The following is a 13,926-nucleotide window of genomic DNA, read 5'->3' on the forward strand; positions in this document are numbered from 1 at the left end:
GGTAAGCAATATAAATCATTTTCTTGACCCCCCAAGAGAAATAATGTATTTGAGATAAATGGGGCTGGTTAGGTTGTGCTGTTGTGGTTGTTTTCCTTTAACAATATGTCTCCCACATCTTTCTAGGCATCACACATTCATTAGCAGCGCATGGTCTCCGCACCCGGTCAGGCACGAGGGGAGGCGCCTTGAGTGTCCACTGGCGAGTGAGTCGCTCTTCAGTACTGTAGTGCCAGGAAGGGCACAGTGCAGGTTTTCTCTGATCCGAGCAGACCAGACTGGGTAAAGGAGAGTCCTGGAGCCCTCAGTGGCTTTCTCAGGCTTTTATTTAGCTTTTACATGTAGTGTGGAAAATAGGTACCCTGTAGGCAGGGATGGGGGGGCGGGGCCAGGAGGCCCAGTCTTGCTCTGGGCTTCTGTCTCCCCTCACTCTCTTCCTGGGTCTTTCTCCTGCCTCTGCTTCTCTCCATGAATATCTCACTACTGCTCTTATGGCCCATAGAAATAAACAATACAACTTACAACAATGTAACAACTACAGGTACCCCATCAGGCATGCAATCCTAATGGTGTGGGAGGCAGAAAAGCCTGAAAACCATTTACCCTACAAGTATCATCACCTTCCTCTAAGCAGTTGACACATGTACCCTTATGCCAACCATCTGTTATTAGAAGAACCTGCGCTGTGGGCCTCCCTGGTGGCACAGGGGTTAAGTCTCAGTGTTACAGGGCAACCCTGCTCTAAAACAGGTTGCCTTGCTGTGGGTCCTCACCCTCATGGTTAAAAGGGACTTACACTGCAGGCACATACAAAAGGTTAACAAAAGGTTTATTTACAAGGGAAGGGGAATGAGGAAATGTACAACTCAGGGAGAAAAGAGGGAGATAAATTCTTAAATGTGTCTGTAGAGGCAGGATGGCCACAGAGCAGGTTTTCTGATTTGGCAGACAGGTAAAGAAAGAGTCCTGGAGCCCTCAGTGACTTTCTCAGGCTTTTATTGAGCTGTTACATGTAGTGTGGCAAACCAGGTACCCGGCAGGCAGGGGTGCTGGGGGGCCAGGAGGCCATCAGGCCACCAAGCCCCCAGCAAGTCTTCACTCTGGGCTTCTCTGGCTTCTTTCGCCCTCCTCTCTCCTGCCTCTCTGCTGCTTCTGCTTCTCTCAGTGACTATCTCAATACTCCTCCCATGGCCCACACAAGTAAACAAGACAGGGCCTCCCCAGTGGCGCAGCAGTTGAGCGCTGGGTTGTGAGGCTCCCCGCTCTGGCTCTGGTGAATTCTCTCACCCTCCCGAGCTTCTGACTGTACCCAGTGCTTGTGTAAATAAATAAATGAATGAATGAATGAATGAATGAATAAGATAGTTTGCAACAATATAACAACTGCAGGTACCCCATCAGGCAGGGCAATCCTGATGGTGGGAGGGCAGAAAAGCCTGAAAACCAGTTACCCGTTCTGCCAACCTGGTATCCCAAATGACCACCAAGACCAAACCTGCCTGGCCAAGAGCATGAGCCAAGTGCCCTAGACCCCACTAACGTGGCTGGTTTTATTTACAAACAGAGAAAATGGCTGCTTGACTCCACCTTTAGGTCTTCAAAACTTCCCTTTGGGGATCATGGGGTTTGTAGTTCCCAGTGTCTTGATGGAGTGGGGGTGGCATCCACAAAGCCTGTATGGAGTTTGCTCAGGACATTCTCTCCGCCTAACATCAGCACTATGAAGTTATCACCAGCCACTGCAGCACGAGTTCGATCCCCCACCAGAGAGCTGACCCACATGGCACAGCAGACCTCTCCTGTCTCACACACTGCTCCCCTCAGCAGTGTATTTCAGTGGATCTGCCTGTTCTGCTCCCCACTCTGTCTCTAGTGAATCCTCTCACCCCCCGCCCACACCTCTGGCCAGTACCCCAGTTCTTGTATGCATAAATAAAAATTGATCTTAAAAAAAAAAGTTTAAAAAAAAAGACCGCATGTAAGGTAAATGGTTTGCATGTAAGGTAAATGGTTTTCAGGCTTTTCTGCCCTCCCACCATTAGGATTGCATGCCTGAACAGGGCACCTGCAGTTATTAAACTGTTGTAAACTGTGTTGTTTACCTCTGCAGGCCATAGCTCGGTACTAAGATATCTGCCAAGAGAAAAAGCAGAAGGAAGAGGCAAGAAAGAAGGAGGAGAGAGAAGGGGAGAAAGAACGCCAGAGAACCCAGCCCAGAGTGAAGACTTGCCAGGGGCTTGGAGGCCTACTGGCCTCCTGGTCCCCCGGCACCCCCGCCTGCTGTGTACCTGGTTGCTGCACTACATGTAAACGCTCAATAAAAGCCTGAGAAAGTCACCGAGGGCTCCAGGACTCTCCTTTACCCCATCTGCCGGATCATAGATATCCTGCTCTGTGCCATCATGGCACTACACCACACTATGGCGTGCTGGTGACATCTGCATTTTCAAAATAGGAGATAGAGGTGTAAGAAGTAAGTATCTTGCTCCATTACTCTCAAAGTTCCTAGTGGATCCAGGACTTGAACCTTAGTAGTAGCCAGATTCTTAAGTCAACTCATAATGCCTCATGGGTCTTCATTGCTTTCACAAGCTAAGATATAGGGGCAGGGGGCATACAATAAATATGGTATTTAAAAAGAACTAACAGGGTGCCTACTATTATTTAGTGCATTGTAGCACAATGTCCCTCTTGCTGGATGGTTGAGTCATTTCCAGTAATTCATGATTACGAACAATTCTGATCCACCTTCCACTGGGGAACTACTTCAGCTATAGGATAAATTCCTAAGAGTAGAGTTAACAGAGGCTAAGAGCATTTGCATTGTTTGTTTTGAAAGATATTTCTAAATCGCTCTCCAAAAAGTAATGCCATTTTGAGTTCCTACATGCAGGGCGAGTGCTCGCCTCCTCATTCGCACCGGGGCTGAGTTTTGCCTTTAGTAAAAAATAGGACTTCCTTTCTCTTGTTATTTTCATTTCTTTCCCTTGGAGCATACTTTTATTTATGGGTTAACGGTAGTCGCTTCTTGATTCAGTCTTGTTATCTTGCGACACAGTGTGATTTAATAAAGACCTTGAGCTCAGGACACAGAGATTCGGGATTTAATCCCAACAGCGAAGCTTCCTAGCTGGGTGATCACGGCATGACCTCAGCTTTGGGTCCTGGAACAGAGAAAAATTGGGGGCTGCAGTCTCCAGGTCCACTGAGGGGGGCTGCCTGGAGGGTTCTGTGAGCAGATTCAGACCCCCGACAAGGCATTTCCAAATCTTGGAGGGATGCATTTGGAATTGACCTGTGTCCACTCTGAGCTTGCCACCTGCAAGCTGGATCGCTGATAACCAGGGAGTGAGGGACGCTCACATTCCCTGGGCAGGCAGGTGAGGCAGTTTGCTCTCCCGCCTCCCTGCTCTATACCTGAGGGACTGCCTCTCTCAAACCCCACCCCCACACCAGACTTTGCTGGGTGGTACATCAGCCTAATAAGAGACTGGAATTCTAAAAATTAACAGACTTGAATCTTAATCATCAAAATTAGGCTGTTTTAAAACCAAAAGTAACTGACAGTCCTGGAATCAGGTTGAGCTCTCAATTCAAGAGCCCTCAGCTCAGCACAAAAGGGGTGCAGGGGTAGGGGTGCACAGCTGGTAACAGTTATGAGGAGGAAAATTTTAAGCATTTCATGTTTATATCCAAACCAGTAAAGACTCTTCATTATTAGTAAATAATGAGAGGATTGACTGAGCTGATCTTTTTCACTTCTCTAATTCTGAGATTACATGATTTATTCATTCATTTGACACTCATCTGAGAAGGCACTTCTGCACCAAGAGCTGTGCTAAACGGTGAGGTTACAGAAGAGCATCTCCGTCTCCGTCCTCAAGGACTGTGCACTGCAGGGAAGACGGAACCCGGCAAAGCAGCGGGCACCCCGTGCCGCGTGCCTTGGGGAGGCGTGTGCAACAGCCACGGGGAGGAAGCAAGAGGGCAGCTAAAAAAACATTGAAAAATTGAACTGGGTCTCCTGATGAGTTTGCTGGTCAAGAAGTGAGAAGAGAAAATTCTAAATGGAATAGAGGTGTGCCCAGCATGGAGATATGGTTGGCCATTGGAGTCGCTGCAGGAGGTCAAATGGGTGGGAAGGCCGGCCCAGGAGCTTGGACTGGGTCTCCAAGGTAGTGGGGTGTCATGGAATGTTCAGGGGCAGGGCTGTGTCATGGGTAGCGTCATATTTTAGAAGGATGACTCTGGATCATCGGAAAATAAGTTGCAGGAGCTGGGAGAGAATGGAGGCAGAGCCAACCTCTGCTTCTAGCATCTCCTGCATGTGGGAGCCCAAGGAGATCCCTCTGGCCCACCTTTTCTCTGTCCCCACAGTAATGACACCGCTTGCCCTCCCTTGCAGAGCTGCTGCCCCAGCAGAGTGGGGTCCTGTCCTCGGGATCAGCATGAGGCAGGAGGGATGGTGGAATGAGGGAAGGAGAGGGGTGTGTGGATTTCACAGCTGTCCATTCTGTCTTCTTGCATTTCTGCAAGAATGTAACACACAGCAACACTGAATAGGCCTCCTATTACCACAAGGGACCCAGATGGGCAGAGCAATGGTGCTGGGAGCTTCTGTGAGGAATCGTGTCCAGCAGGCAAAGAGAAGGGAATGCCAGCCTTGGGCTGTGGCAAAATTCTCAAGGGAAGGGGAAACTCATCCCCCTTGCAAGAGCCCCTTGCTATAAGTCACTGTCACAGATCACAGCACGACACTCTCTGGGGTGGGAGGGGAGGTGGCATTGCCCTCAGGAAAGCAGTTTTATTGTTTACCACTACAGAGGAGAGATTAGGAAACTGTTGACTGTGGTCCTACCCTTCAGATACAAGCTGTTAAATAAAACTCATCAAGAGCGCATAGGACAGCAGGAACCAGACACCTCCCGGGGCATCTTCATCTGTGCCCTCGGACCCAAGCTTAGACCCTACAAGCTAGAGAACCGTGTGGCACCCCTCTACCCCTTCACAGGCCTGACCCCACCTCATCTCTTTGTCCTGATCAATTTTTTATTTAAACAGAGTTTATTCCTTTACCATTAGGATAATATTGCCAAGACAGTGAAATCATTGATCAATGCGGATATTATCATTAACATTATAGTTAATCTGTTTCTAGAACTTACTTTTTCCCTCTGCCTCTCTCTCTCATGCTCGCATATTCTCCTTTTGTTATGAATTATTTTATTTTATATAATTCTTACATCATTTTTCATTTTTGCATAATGTATGCATTTTCATTTTGGTTATATTCCCCATACAATTCCCACCCCCTTTTTATGACCCTAATCCCTCTTCTCCCCCCCACCCCCGCTCACTGTAGTGTGTCTCTGGTCTATAGTTACTTGTTGATTTTGATTTTTACTTTATTGCAATTAGTCTTTTTTCCTTGTCCCTTATTTAGGTTTTCTAAATTCCTGCTATGAGTGAGACCATCCAGTATTTTTCTTTTTCTTTCTGGCTTATTTCGCTGAGCATGATCCCTTCCAACTCCATCCATGTTGCTGCAAATTGCATGAGTTTATCTTTTTGATTGCTGAGTAATATTCCATTGTGTATATGTACCACATCTTCTTGATCCAGTCATCTATTTTGGGGCATTTGAGTTGTTTCCATAGCTTAGCTATTGTAAATAGTGCTGCTACAAACGAAGGGGTGCAGGTGCCCTTTTGAATTAATGTTTCTGTGTACTTTGGGTAAATACTTAGGAGTGGAGTTGCTGGATCATATGGAAGCTCTCTCTATCTTTAGTAAGTCAAGAAATCTCCACACAGCTTTCCATAGTGGTTGGACCAGTTTGCACTCCCACCAACAGTGCAGGAGAGTTCCTTTTTCTCCACAACCTCACCAACATTTGTTGTTGCTAGTTTTTTTAATATGTGCCATTCTCACTGGTGTAAGATGGTATCTCATTGTAGTTTTGATTTGCATTTCCCTGATTACAAGTGATGTTGAATATTTTTTCCTATGCCTGTTGGCCATTTGCATTTCCTCTTTGGAGAAGTTTCTTTTTAGGTCTTCTGCCCATTTTTTGACTGGATTATTTTCTTTGTTTTTGTTGAGACTCATCAGCTCTTTGTAGATTTTTGTGATCAGTCCTTTATCATTAGTGTTGTGTGCAAAAATTTTCTTCCAGTCAGTGGGGTTTCTCTTTGTTTTGGTTATTGTTTCTTTTGCTGTGCAGAAGCTCTTTAATTTGATGTAGACATCCCCTGCTCATGGATAGGAAGAATTAACATTATCAAAATGGCCATCCTACCAAAAGCAATTTACATATTCAATGCTATTCCAATAAAAATTTCAATGACATTCTTCAAAGAAATAGAGCAATTATTGATGAAATTCATATGGAATCACCAAAACCCCAAATATCCAAAGCTTTCCTGAAAAAAAGAGAAGGGAATGGAGGCATCACACTCCCAGATTTCAAACCATACTCCAAAGCCGTAATAATCAAAACTGCATGGTACTGGAACAAGAACAGACACACGGACCAATGGAACCGCATAGAAAATGATTTATGGTCAACTAATCTGTGACAAAGGAGCAAAGAATATGCACTGGAGCAAAGAAAGTTTGTTCAATAAATGGTGCTGGGAAAACTGGGTTGCTACATGTAAAAGAATGAAGCTTGACTACTACCTCATACCATGCACAAAAACCAATTCAAAATGGATTAAAGAACTAGACATAAGACCTGAAACTATAAAATATATAGAAGGAAATATAGGTCAAACACTAAAAGACAATCACCTCAAAGACATCTTTACAGACACAACACCCAAAGCAGTGATAGTGAAGGCAAAGATAAACAGCTGGGACTACATCAAATTAAAGAGCTTCTGCCCTGGTCCTTTTAGCTCCTCTCCTCCATACTCAACCCCCAACACACATGAACATGACCCAATGATTCCTACTTCATCTCATGCAGGTAAATTGTCAATAGCCTTCTGCCACATTTGGTTCTTTGGCTGGGCAGGTGCTTAAAACACAAGTGCAGAAGAGGAGGGTGTGCTCAATTTGCTGTAACCAAGCACTACAGACTGGGGGACTAAAACAGCAGCTCTGAAGGCTGAAAGCCTGAAATCATAGCCTCGTGAGCCATGCACCTTCCAAAGGCACTAGGGAAGACTCCTTCCTTGACTCTGCCTAGATTCTGGGGGGTCCTGGCATCCTTGGCTTGTAGCTGTGCCTTTCCAATCCTGAACTACAAATTTCCCACTGATTATCCAGCCGTGCCCTCTCCTATGGCCTCAGTTTCCTGACCTGCAGCCAGGATGTTGCCTCCTGTCCATGCAGCCACACAAGATAATGTATTTTTAAACAGTATGTTCATACATCCCTTGTTCCAGAATGGATATGCAGCACCTATGAGATAATATCAATACTGCATCTAGCACACTGCTTAGCATGTAATAGGTCCTCAGTTGATGGAGCTTCCTAAAGAAAACCTAAGTGATTCACTCTAATTCCACATGCAGAGCAGCAGCCTGTATGAATTAGGGAAATGTGAACATTTTCAGAGAAAAGTAGTCTTAATAAATAGAACACCTATTTTAATAAAAAATAATAACTTTGGAAACTGGGTAGCAGTATGAAAAATGTTCTGATGTACATAAAAAGGCCATGAAAATAAAATACATTTTTTTAATTTATTTTAAAAAATAAAAATAGGTAGTGATAACACAGCCTCTGAATGAGGCTTTTCATAATAGGTTGATCTAACAAGATGGAGAAGCATTTTTACTGCCCCTACCCCCAATGAGAGTTCCTTGTGGTTACACAATGGAGTTTGCTTGGGTAAGTTATTTGGAAGAAAGTGAGCTAAATGTGGAGTCTAATATGATTGAGAGTAAGGGAAGACTTTTCTTGTGATTCTAAAAAAGTGTGAGACCTTCCCAGGAGACACCCAACAGTAGTCAAGTTATTGACTCATGCACATGTGATGCAGGGGCTCGCTGGGGCATCCGGGGACTTGGCTGGACCTTGTGCTCACAGAGATGCAAAGAAAACGTGAACTAACATGTGCAGAGAGGATCACGGAGCAGAGCAAAGTCAGGCAGCATGAGGCACAGAAACTCTCAGAAAATGTGAGAATTCAAACACCCCTGAAGCATTAAATCAGAGAATCAGGGGGCCTGTGCTGGCATTGGGGTTGCATATTTATACATGAACAAACATGTAAAAAGAATATGAGGATGGATATGATGGAAAATTTATGGCTAGCTGTTTTTTAAATGTCTTTTTTTGATTGCAAAGTCATACATGGGACTTTGGAAAGTGAAAAATACAGAAACCATAAGGAAGAAAACCACTGTTAATATTTTACTGTATGTCACTTGAGTCATTTTCCCATCTATATGCATGCTAGCACACATACTTGTAAGCATACTTGCATGTGCACACATATATACTCACATGTATAAGATCACGCACATCGTATTTTCTACCCTTCACTTTTTCTACTCAACCAGGTAACATGAGCATATCACATAGCGTTAAATTTCTTCTTCCATTTCATTTTTAATGACTGTATAGTATTCCATACCATGATTTACCCCATCCTGAGGACCTGGATTTTGGAATTTGCGCTTTTGAATAATGTCTCAATATATGTTCTTATACATAAATCTTTGTATGTTTATACATGACTATTTCTTCAGGGTCCACTTCTAGAAATAGAACTATTAGGTGAAAGATATGTTTGTATTAGAGACATTAGTCACATTTGGCTAAGTTGCCTTCCACAGTTATTAGATACAATTTATAGAGCACCAGACTTGCAAGAAAATGTCTGATTCCTTCACATGCTCACTTAGCATTGGGAATCATACTCCTTTTTAATCTCTGTCAATTTTATGTCTGAACATGGCATAACAGCATTGTTTCATTTTCTATTTCTTTGATCACCAGTGATAGTTGACTCTTTCCCCTTGTTTATCAGGTTTTGGACCTTTATATTTCATTTGTTATGACTTGCATATTCATGTCCTTCACTCATTTTCTTGTTGGACCTTCTTTTTTTCTTGTACACTTTAACTATTTGTCCTCCATATATACTGTAATTATTCCCTTCCTTTATATTTAGCTTTTAAGCTTGTTTGTGGGGGGTTATGAAACATGAGAATTTTAATTGTATTTAGTTAAATTTATCAATGTTTTACTTTATTATATTTTTTAATACTTAGGTTTGTCCCATTCTGCAATAATGCCAATATTGGGAGGGGGTTTTATTTTTTTAAAGATTTATTTATTTATTTATACAAGCACGGGGTACAGTCAGAAGCACGGGAGGATGAGATAATTCACCAGAGCCAGAGCGGGGAACAGAGCAGGCAGACTGACGAAATACACTGCTGAAGGGAGCAGTAGGCACTGCATGAGAGGTCTGCGCGCCATGTGGGACCCTCGCTGGCAGCCGGGGATCGAACCAGTGCTGCAGAGGCTTTGGGCAGCTTCGCAGCCCAGCACTTAACCGCTGCGCCACCAGGAGAGGCCCAATATTGGTTATTTTTTAACAGGAATATGATTTCTTCCTTTTTCCTAGAAATTTTATTACCTTCAGTCTATCTGGATTTGAGTAATCTATTTGAGGTAATGATTTAAATCCATGTATTTTGTGACTAGTCAATAATCCTGACCCTCTTTATTGATTGATCTATTCTTTCTGATTTATGTGAGAAGCTACCTTTATCATGGGTGGCATTTTATGAGCCCTTACATATCCCAGAAAGTCTTTCTGTTGATTATATTTGACTGGGTATAAAAATCTTGAATCACAGTTTTTTTCTCTGAACATTCTGTAAAACTAGCTGCATCATTTTCTAATATGTAGTTTTGCTTTTCATATTTTCTATACTCTGAAATTTTTTTACACAAAATAGGAAAAATGGGAGCTATTTGTTTTATGAAGGTTTTAAAGAATTTGCCTAACTCTGTAAGATTTCACACTTCCAGAGGCACTTCTTGCTCCCCAGTCTTTATTGTTGTATCATGTCATGTCATTTAGGTCATTTTTATCTTTCCTAGAAAATCATTAAGTTTACCCAGATTTTCCAGTTCATTAACAGGAAGTGTTAAATAGTATTTTTTCATTTTCACCTTATCAGAGTTTAGATTCCCTTGCTATCCAACATTGAACACTTGAGTTTATCCCTTTTAATTAAGATTGTCAAAGATTATATTGTATTCATATTTTTAATTAAATCTTAGATTTATTTACCAATTCTACTACTCTCCTCTTCTAATTTATTAATTTCTCATTTTAAATGTATTCTGCTCTTCTTTTTACTTATCTTGGGCTAATTTTGTGGTTCTCTCCCTCATTTCCCAAGTTGAATGCCTAATTTATATATTGTTTTCTTCTTCTTGCCTGACAAGAAAATTGTTAAAGGCTATTAATAATCCTTTGGGTAAATCTTTGGTGATATTACATCAGTGTTGATAAATTATATTCTCATTATTAGTATGACTGTGCAGTCACAATTATAGTTTATTTTGATTCCATTGTTGACTAAAGAGTAACTGTATTGTTTCTTATCTGGTCAAACATTCTTCTCACCTCAACATGCCCCTCTGGCTTCCTATTTCTTGTCCAAGAAGATGATGTCTCCTTAATGTCTGCCAAGGACAGAAAATTGCTCCGAGTATGTTGCCATTGTTTTCTGGAGTCTCTTTTTCATCATAGTTCTCTTCTCTTGAGCCATAATCCACAAGTTTTTAATTGACTTTTACTCCCATTATTCATCTTCAAGAAATTCAGATTCTATCTAAACCCTATAAGATATAAGGTGTAAGAAATGTACCAGCTCCGCTCTCTGTTCTCAGGCATGATGAGATCTTTCTAGATAGTCTTTCCAGATCTTCTTCGGGAAGATAGATTGAATAAGGGCTTATAGTTCAGCTCTCCATTTCCAGAAGATAACTGAGCTCTACTGAGGGACCTATTCCACACTGAAGACAAGTTCTCTAGCAGTAAGACACAAGGAAGAGCTACAATTCCCAGCACAGAATGACACTGTGTTTCATCCTGTGTTCATTCTTTGGCTTACAGTACCTCACTTGTGGGATCTGAACTCCATGGTTTGGAAATATGAAGCCATAATTGCACACATGAAAGCACACACAGGTTTTGTTGAAAATTCTGAGTTACTGCCTCTGATTCATGTAGACAGAGGAGAGGAGGGAGGGGAAATGTAGGCAAGGGAAAGAGGGAAGAACAACACTCTGGTCCCCTTACTGCAGAAAGGGTGGCTGTCCCATCTGTTTTATTTTTAGAGTCTCTAGGTCTCAGAGACAAGAAGGCAGTACAAAGTCCCTTCTTGCTTTTCTTCAAGTAGTCTCAGTTTCATAAAATAAAAGCTAAGCAGGTTTCTCTTAGTCCAACTCTATTTGCTTTAGAGTTAGTAGAAATCCCTTACTGGGTCTGTATTAGACCCGTAACCAATCCTGGTTATGGATGGTTGGGTGTGCTTTTATTTCATGTTTCCATAAATACACAGTGGAGAAGCCATGTCAGAGCCCAAGAACTAGGTGCAACATTAAAGAGCATTTTCATTTATGGGTATAAATTTGCTTATGTGATGAATTCTTTCCTTGCTGCCACCTCAGTTCAGTCTCATCATTTCTTGCTGGCATATTGAGAATATCCCCTGACTGTTCCCTGCTTCCTGTCCTAGTTCTTCCATTCCACCCTCCACTCCAGTCACTAAGAGCAATCATCTAATGCCAAAAATATGAAGTCCATTCCTCCATTCTAAATCTCCAGTTCAGTCATTCAAACCCTCACTGAGCCCTGTTCTGTGTTAGACCTCAGGATGTGGAGATGAACAAGACACGGCACAGCCATCAGGAATCAGAGTCTTGTACAGAAAAGAAAGAAGCCAGAACCTGCAATACATCATGATGAAGGCTATGGAAGGGAGAGCTCAGTACACTGAGAGATGGAGTAAGAACATCCCCAGTGTGGGAAAGAGCACAAAAATAGGAGATGCTGGAAAAACAAGGGAGAATCTACTGAGAAAGGAGAATCTTCTAGAACATGAGGGACAAAAAAAGAAAGGCATCATGGGGAAGAGGCTCTTCCAGCATCTAGGCAGGGCTGGAATTCAGCACTTATCCTCACAGGAATTGTGTGAACTAGGCATTTATTTTCAAAATGATCAATATATCACCTTCTGATTGTAAAAACCCAATAAAGAAGTATGTCTATTAAGAAATGCAATATATATATATATATATAATTTCTTTTTTGCATTTCTTAGCATATATACCAACAAGGTCTGGACATAAACAGCCCTGAGCACCTGGCAAAGGAGTCTGTGGTTTTTAACCTGCAGGGAGTGGGAAGCTAGGAAATTCTGTGATCCCAATAAAAAGACATCACCCAGCATGCCTGTGACAAAGGTCTTCCTGGCAGAGGAGGCAGGAGGAAAGCTGCAGGAAGGTTGGGAGCTCCAGGTGTTGCAGTCCTCCAGGTGAGGAGTGCCCCTGAGCTATGAAGAAATGTTGGGCGGCAGTGCTGCAGGATGTGTTGACCCAACTACATCCATCCACCTTTCAAGCACCTAAGGCTTCCTTCTCACATCCACACAGGAGGTAGAAAGGCCAAGGCAAGGTGGGGAACCACAGCTCAGTGGGTATGACTAGGACCTGTACCCCATCTTGGACAAGAACTTCATTTCCTCTATCTCCTTCAGGCCAGAAAGATGACAAAATGAACAGGGAACAGAAAAAATCCAACAGCCCCCAAGCACTGTGAAAGTTGCCTCAGAAAACAACAAGGGAAATAAATGATCTCTACCTGCCAGTTATCAGCAAAATAGGACAAAATGCCTAGAACTGTCCAGAGGGGGCAATTCACAGATGGAAGGCGGGACTGGTTTTGTTCTTGCTTTTAATAAATTTCTGATATGGTAAATATCAACAAATAGACACATGTCTTTAACATAAAAATATTTAAAAATAAATTAAAAAAAAAAACTTTAGTCTGCAGCAATTTTTAAGAGTTTAAAGGAGTCTTGGGATCAAAAAGCTTGAGAACCATGGCACTAAGTGATAACTCACCAATCTAGCAAGGGCCAGAACCAGAAACAAATGTCATTTATCTGACACCAAAGGGTATTAGTGTTTCTATCGCTGCTATAACAAATGAACACCAACATAGCAGCTTCAAACAACACACATCTATCATGTCCATTGGTGGTCTGTCTTGGCTGAATTCTCTGGCCATAATTGAGGCTTGGGCTGGTTCCACAATCCTCATAAGAGGCTTAAGATCCTCCTCCAAGTTCAATAGTTGATGGCAAAATTCAATTTCTTATGACTGCAGGGCTGAAGTCTCCTCCATTTTTCTGTTGGCTCCTGGCTGGGATTGCCTTCGGTCTTGCTGCCATCTGGTCTTTTCACACAGCCTCCCAGGAGCTGGTTTTGATCCCATGTCTTGTTGGGGGTTTGTCCTATTTAATGCAAAGGTCGGGGAGGCTGGGTTGGGACATACTATGGGCTGCATTTAGGGATGGAAGAGAAAAGGCTGTCCAGCTTCAAAGGTCAGCAGGGCAGCCTGTGGAGCCAGAGCAAGCAAGAAGTCTCAGAACAGGAAGTGACTAGATGAAAGAATAAGGGCAGCAAGTGACTTCCAGCTCCTCTGGGATGATGGGAGGATGGGTCAGCTATCTTTTGGGGTCTCCGGACCACAGTATGTCTGAAGAAATGCAAGACAAAAGAAATTGGTCCTTTGATTTCTTCACTTTTGTTTATTGGTTTAAGATTTTATTTTTGTGTAGAATAACTAGGGTGCAGGTCAGAGGTGCAGGGGGTGAGAGGATTCACCAGAAACAGAGTGTGGAGCAGAACAGGCAGATGTACTAAAATACACTGCTGAGGGGA

This window comes from Talpa occidentalis, unplaced genomic scaffold (assembly GCF_014898055.3).
Source record: "Talpa occidentalis isolate TD23 unplaced genomic scaffold, MPIMG_talOcc4v2.1 talOcc4.7, whole genome shotgun sequence".
Lineage (NCBI taxonomy): Eukaryota > Metazoa > Chordata > Mammalia > Eulipotyphla > Talpidae > Talpa > Talpa occidentalis.